Genomic DNA, 6,298 nt, shown 5'->3' with positions numbered 1-6,298 from the left:
CCCCGGGCATTGATCACAGCACCGAGCACCAGGCATTGATCACCGCACCGGGCACCGGGCATTGGGCACCAAACCGAGCACCAAAACGGGCATCGATCACCGCGCCGGGCACCAAACCGGACACCGAGCACCGGGCACTGGGCGGGGCGGGGCCGGGAGCGGCCGCGGGGCCGGGTCTATACGGAGCGCGGCGGAGAGGAGGCGCGAGAGTCACGGTGGCCGAGTGGTTAAGGCGTTGGACTCGAAATCCAATGGGGTTTCCCCGCACAGGTTCGAATCCTGTCCGTGACGCCACGCTCACTTTTGCTTGTGGGGGACACACGCGGGAGCTCCGCCGGTAACGGCGAGCGCACGACGCACGTCCGGTACCGGCTCTTTTAACGGCGGGAACAGCGGGGAAGACTCATTCTCTGCGTCCGGTACCGGCTCTTTTAACGGTGGGGGCATCACGGAGCCTCCCGCCGGCCAGTAGCGACTCCTGGGACCCCACACCCTCAGTCTCCGGTACCGGCTCCTTTAACGGCGGGAACACCGGGGACGACACACTCTCAGTCTCCGGTACCGGTTCTCTTAACGGCAGGAACGCCACAGATCCCTCCAAGCCCCGGTACCGGTTCTTTTAATGGCGGGAACACCACGGATCCCCCAAGCACCGGTACCGGCTGTTTTAAGGGCGGGAACACCGGGGAAGACACACGCTCAGCCTCCGGTACCGGCTCCTTTAACGGCAGGAACATCACGGATTCCCCAAGCACCGGTACCGGCTGTTTTAACGGCAGGAACACCGGGGACATCCCCACCAGGTCCTGGCTCCTCTAACGGGGATCCTCGCTCGGTTACCGGCTCCTAACGGCGGCAGCAGCGGGCGGAACGCGTGCCCTGCCTCCGGTACCGGCTCCTTTAACGGCGGGAGGATCGGAGAGTCGCCAAGCCCCGGTACCGACTCTTTTTGGGGTGGGGACCCCCCAATCCCAGCTCTTTTTGGGGTGGGGACCCCCATCTATTCTCTGATCTTTTTAAGGGCAGAAGTGGGGACCCCACTCTGGTCCTGGCTCTTTTTGGGGTGGGGACCCCCCCAGTCCCAGCCCCAGCTCTTTTAGGGTTGGGAACAATGGGGACCCCCCTTTAATCCCAATCCTTTGGGGTTGGGAGCAGCAGGGACCCCCCCAATCCCAATCCCGGATCTTTTTGGGGTGAGGACCCCCCAATCCCTGCTCTTTTAGGGGTGAGGGACCCCCCAGTCCCAGTCCCATCACTTTTCGTGGGGACCCCCCAATTCCAGCTCTTTTTGGGGTGGGGACCCCCCCAGTCCCAGCCCCAGCTCTTTTAGGGTTGGGAACAATGGGGACCCCCCTTCAATCCCAATCCTTTGGGGTTGGGACCAGCACGGACCCCCCAATCCCAATCCCAGCCCTTTTTGGGGTGGAGACCCCCCCAATCCCAGCCCCATGTCTTTTAGGGGTGGGGACCCCCAATCCCAGCTCTTTTTGGGGTAAGGATCTCCTAATCCCATCTCTTTTTGGGGTAGGGATCCCCTAATCCCAGATCTTTTTGGGGTGGGACCCCCCAATTCCAGCTCTTTTAGGGATGGGGACCCCCCCTGTCCCAGTCCTGGCTCTTTTTGGGATGGGGACCCCCCAATCCCAGATCTTTTTGGGGCAGGGACCCCCCAGTCCCTGCTCTTTTTGGGGTGGGAACAGTGGGGACCCCCCTTTATGACCTTTTTAAGGGCAGGAGAAGTGGGAACCCCACTTTGGTCCCATCACTTTTTGGGGTGGGGACCCCCCAATTCCAGCTCTTTTAGGAATGGGGACCCCCCAGTTCCAGTCCCAGCTCTTTTTAGCGTGGGACCCCCCAATCCCCACTCTTTTTGGGGTAGGGATCCCCCAATCCCAGATCTTTTTGGGGTGGGGACCCCCCAATTCCAGCTCTTTTAGGGATGGGGACCCCCAGTTCCAGTCCCAGTTCTTTTTAGGGTGGGACCCCCCAATCCCCACTCTTTTTGGGGTAGGGATCCCCCAATCCCAGATCTTTTTGGGGTGGGGACCCCCCAATTCCAGCTCTTTTAGGGATGGGGACCCCCAGTTCCAGTCCCAGTTCTTTTTAGGGTGGGACCCCCCAATCCCCACTCTTTTTGGGGTGGGGACCCCCCAATCCCAGCTCTTTTAGGGATGGGGACCCCCAGTTTCAGTCCCAGTTCTTTTTAGGGTGGGACCCCCCCAATCCCAGCTCTTTTTGGGGTGAGGACCCCCCAATCCCAGCCCTTTTTAGGGTTGGACCCCCAATTCCAGCTCTTTTAGGGATGGGGACCCCCAATCCCATCACTTTTTGGGGTGAGGACCCCCCAGTCCCAGCCCTTTTTAGGGTGGGACCCCCCAATCCCAGCCCCAGCTCTTTTTGGGGTGGGGACCAAGGGAACCCCCCAGGACCCTCAGCCACCCCCATTCCCTTTTAGGACTGACATTTATTAATCCCCAAATCCCCCCAGGATCCCAAACCCACCCGTTTTCACCCCAAAACTGAGCCCCCCGACACGGGGAGGGGGTTTTGGGGTGCAGGAGGAGCCCCCCAAAACGGGGATAAAGCAACCAGAATTCTGTTTATTGATCACTTCAATCCCTGCCTCCCTCCACATCTGCCGGGAGGAGAAACAATGATAAAAAAAAAAAAAACAAAAAAAAAACCACCCCAAAATAAATGCAAATAAATTAAATTAAATTCCCAACGAGTCCCAGGCCAGAGGTGCCTGCCCACGGTTACTTGGAAAAAAAAAAATCAAATAAAAAGGGAGAGTAAAAAAAAAAAAAAAAAACAAAACAAAACAGAAAAAAAGGGAGAATAAAAAGGTAAAAAAAAAAAAAAATTTAAAATACAGAACAATCAGGAGCGTTTGGAAAAAATAACACCAAAAAGTGGAGAAAACAGAGGCAAACACGGATTGGGGTCAGGGAGTGGGGCATGCACGGAAAGAGGGGGACAGGAGGGTCCCCAAGGGGGAGATGGAGCTTGCGGGGTTTGGGGGACCCCCGAGGGGTCTGGAGCCCCCCAGTTCTTGGAATGGGGAGAGCTGAGCTGGGTTTGTAACGGGTCCAATCCAGCGGGGAACCCCAAAAATCCAGCGGGGAACCCCAAAAATCCAATGGGGAACCCCAAAATCCGAGTCCAGGGAACCCCAAAATTCCAATGGGGAACACCAAATCCGAGTCCAGAGAAACCCAAAAATCCAATGGGGAACCCCAAGATTTGAGTCCAGGGAACCCCAAAATTCTGAGTCCAATGAACCCCAAAATTCTGAGTCCAGGGAAGCCCAAAATTCCAATGGGGAACACCAAAATCCGAGTCCAGGGAACCCCGAAAATCCAATGGGGAACCCCAAGATTTGAGTCCAGGGAACCCCAAAATTCCGAGTCAAATGAACCCCAAAATTCTGAGTTCAGGAAACCCCAAAAATCTGATGGGGAACCCCAAAAATCCAGTGGGGAACCCCAAAAATCCAATGGGGAACACCAAATCCGAGTCCAATGAACCCCAAAATTCTGAGTCCAGGGAAGCCCAAAAAATCCAATGGGGAACCCCAAAATTCCGAGTCCAGGGAACCCCAAAATTCTGAGTCCAGGGAAGCCCAAAAAATCCAATGGGGAACCCCAAAAATCCAATGGGGAACACCAAAATCCGAGTCCAGGGAACCCCAAAATTCCAAGCCCAGGGAAGCGCAGAAATCCAATGGGGAACCCCAAGATTTGAGTCCAGGGAACCCCAAAATTCCGAGTCCAGGGAACCCCAAAATTCTGAGTCCAGGGAAGCCCAAAAAATCCAATGGGGAACCCCGAAATTCCGAGTCCGATGAACCCCAAAATTCTGAGTCCAGGAAACCCCAAAAATTCAGTGGGGAACCCTGAAATTCCGAGTCCAGGGAACCCCAAAATTCCGAGTCCAGGGAACCCCCGCTGTCCTGAGGAGGAATTTTTTCAGCTCTCCAGATTTTCCTGCTGTGAGGGAAAACCACAAACCCTGAAAGTCCAAGTCCAACAAACCCCCACCGTCCTGAGGCGGTGGAACCCTTGATTGTTTTCAGATCTTCTCCACGCCGTGAGCAAAAATCACAACCCCAAAATTCCAAATCCAGGAAATCCTCATTGTCCCCGAGCTGGATTTTTTTTTTTTTTTTTCCTCAGATTTCCACGCCGTGAGCAAAAATCAAAACCCCAAAATCCCAACTCCATGAAACCCCCACTGTCCCCAGTTGGATTATTTTTGGATCTCTACGTCCTGACCAAAAATCACAACCCCAAAATTCCAAATCCAGGAAATCCTCATTGTCCCCGAGCTGGATTTTTTTTTTTTTTTCCTCAGATTTCCACGCCGTGAGCAAAAATCAAAACCCCAAAATTCCAACTCCAAGAAACCCCCACTGTCTCAAGTTGGATTTTTTTTCAGATCTCTTCCAAGCCATGAGGGAAAAATCCAATTCCATAAAACCCCCTCCATCCCAAGGTGGATTTCTCTCAGATCTCCTCCACTTCATGAGGGAAAAATCCAAGTCCAGAAAACCCCTGCCAGCCCAAGCTGGATTTTTTTTGGCTCTCCTCCATGACCAATAATCACAACCCCAAAATCCCAACTACAGAAAATCCCCATTGTCCCAAGGTGAATTTTTTTCAGGTTTCCTCCATGGCATGAATGAAAATTATGAACCCCAAACACCCAACTCCAGGAAACTCCCACTGTCTCAGGCTGGATTTTTTTCACATCTCCTCCACAAACCCCCCCTCCATCCCGAGATGGATTTTTCTCAGATCTCCTCCACTTCATGAGCAAAAAATCCAAGTCCAGGAAACCCCCAGTGTTCCATGTTGGATTTTTTTGGATCTCCACTCCATGACCAAAAATCACAACCCCAAAATCCCAACTCCAGAAAACCCCTGCTGTCCCTAGGTGGATTTTTCTCAGATCTCCTCCATTTCCATGAGGGAAAAATCCAAGTCCATTAAACCCCCTCCATCTCAAGGTGAATTTCTCTTAGATCTCCTCCATGCCATGAGCAAAAATCACAACCCCAAAATTCCAAATCCAGGAAATCCTCATTGTCCCCGAGTTGGATTTTTTTTTTTTTTTTCCAGATTTCCACGCCGTGAGCAAAAATCAAAACCCCAAAATTCCAACTCCAAGAAACCCCCACTGTCTCAAGTTGGATTTTTTTTCAGATCTCCTCCACTCCATGAGGGAAAAATCCAATTCCATAAAACCCCCTCCATCCCAAGGTGGATTTCTCTCAGATCTCCTCCACTTCATGAGGGAAAAATCCAAGTCCAGGAAACCCCTGCCATCTCCAAATTGGATTATTTTTGGCTCTCCTCCATGAGCAAAAATCACAACCCCAAAACCCCAACTCCATAAAACTCCCCTCCATCCCAAGGTGGGTTTTTTTCAGGTTTCCTCCATGGCATGAATGAAAATTATGAACCCCAAAAACCCAACTCCAGGAAACCCCCATTGTCCCGAGCTGGATTTTTTCCAGACCTCCTCCATGTCATGAGCAAAAAATCCAAGTCCAGGAAAGCCCCAGTGTCCCAAGTTGGATTTTTTCCAGATCTCCTCCACGAGCAGAAATCACAACCCCAAAATCCCAACTCCAGAAAACTCCCCTCCATCCCAAGGTGGATTTTTCTCAGATCTCCTCCATTTCAAGAGGGAAAAACCCAAGTCCAGGAAACCCCCAGTGTCCCAAGCTGGATTACTTTTGGATCTCTTCCACGTCATGAGCAAAAAACCCAACTCCACAAAACCCTCACTGTCTTGAGTTGGATTATTTTCACATCTCCTCCACAAACTCCCCTCCATCCCAAGGTGAATTTTTCTCAGATCTCCTCCATGGCATGAGTGAAAATCACGAACCCCAAAAATCCAAGTCCAGGAAACCCCCACTGTCTCAAGATGGATTTTTTTCACATCTCCTCCATGACCAAAAACCACACCCCAAAAATCCAATTCCAGAAAACTCCCGCTGTCTCAGGCTGGATTTTTTTCACATCTCCTCCACAAACCCCCCCTTCTTCCCAAGGTGGATTTCTCTCAGATCTCCTCCACTTCATGAGGGAAAAATCCAAGTCCAGGAAACCCCTGCCATCTCCAAATTGGATTTTTTTCATATCTCCTCCACTCCATGAGGGAAAAATCCAAGTCCAGGAAACCTCTGCCATCTCCAAATTGGATTTTTTTCGGCTCTCCTCCATGACCAATAATCACAACCCCAAAACCCCCATCTCCACAAAACTCCCACCATCCCAAGGTGGATTTT

The 6,298-nt window shown here is 52.1% G+C and overlaps 1 non-coding gene across 1 annotated transcript; it reads left to right on the top strand.

Annotated features, from left to right (window-relative positions):
• The first annotated feature begins 209 nt into the window (after positions 1 to 209).
• Positions 210 to 291, top strand: TRNAS-CGA (transfer RNA serine (anticodon CGA)). The gene has a single exon. It is a non-coding gene; the product is annotated as a tRNA-Ser (tRNA).
• The last annotated feature ends 6,007 nt before the right edge of the window (positions 292 to 6,298 follow it).

This window comes from Melozone crissalis, unplaced genomic scaffold, assembly GCF_028551555.1.
Source record: "Melozone crissalis strain CALT ecotype California unplaced genomic scaffold, PUWL_Pcris_2 ptg000388l_1, whole genome shotgun sequence".
NCBI lineage: Eukaryota > Metazoa > Chordata > Aves > Passeriformes > Passerellidae > Melozone > Melozone crissalis.
Note: the sequence above shows the minus strand (reverse complement) of the source record. Positions and strands in the feature narration are given on the sequence as shown.